Below are 379 nucleotides of genomic sequence, written 5' to 3' on the forward strand. Positions count from 1 at the left end.
TCTAAATTTGCAGACATCACCCGGAGCAATATTTTTACTGATACATCCCCACGGGCTAGGGAAGTAAAAGAGAAAATGAACATATGAGACTACATCAAACTTTAAAGTTTTTTCACAACAAAGGAAACCATCAATAAAACAAAAAGGAAGCCTTCTGAATGGGAGAAGATATTTGTCAATGAAATATCTGATAAGGGGTTAATATCCAAAATATATAAAATGCTCATGCAACTCAACACCAAAAAACAAACAACCCAATTAAAAAATGGGCAGAGGATATGAAGGGACATTTCTCTAAAGAGGACAGACAGATGGCCAACAAGCATATGAAAAAATGTTCAAACTCATTTATCATTAGGGAAATGCAAATAAAAACCAC

Source organism: Hipposideros armiger, unplaced genomic scaffold, assembly GCF_001890085.2.
Source record: "Hipposideros armiger isolate ML-2016 unplaced genomic scaffold, ASM189008v1 scaffold_611, whole genome shotgun sequence".
NCBI classification, from domain to species: Eukaryota; Metazoa; Chordata; class Mammalia; order Chiroptera; family Hipposideridae; genus Hipposideros; species Hipposideros armiger.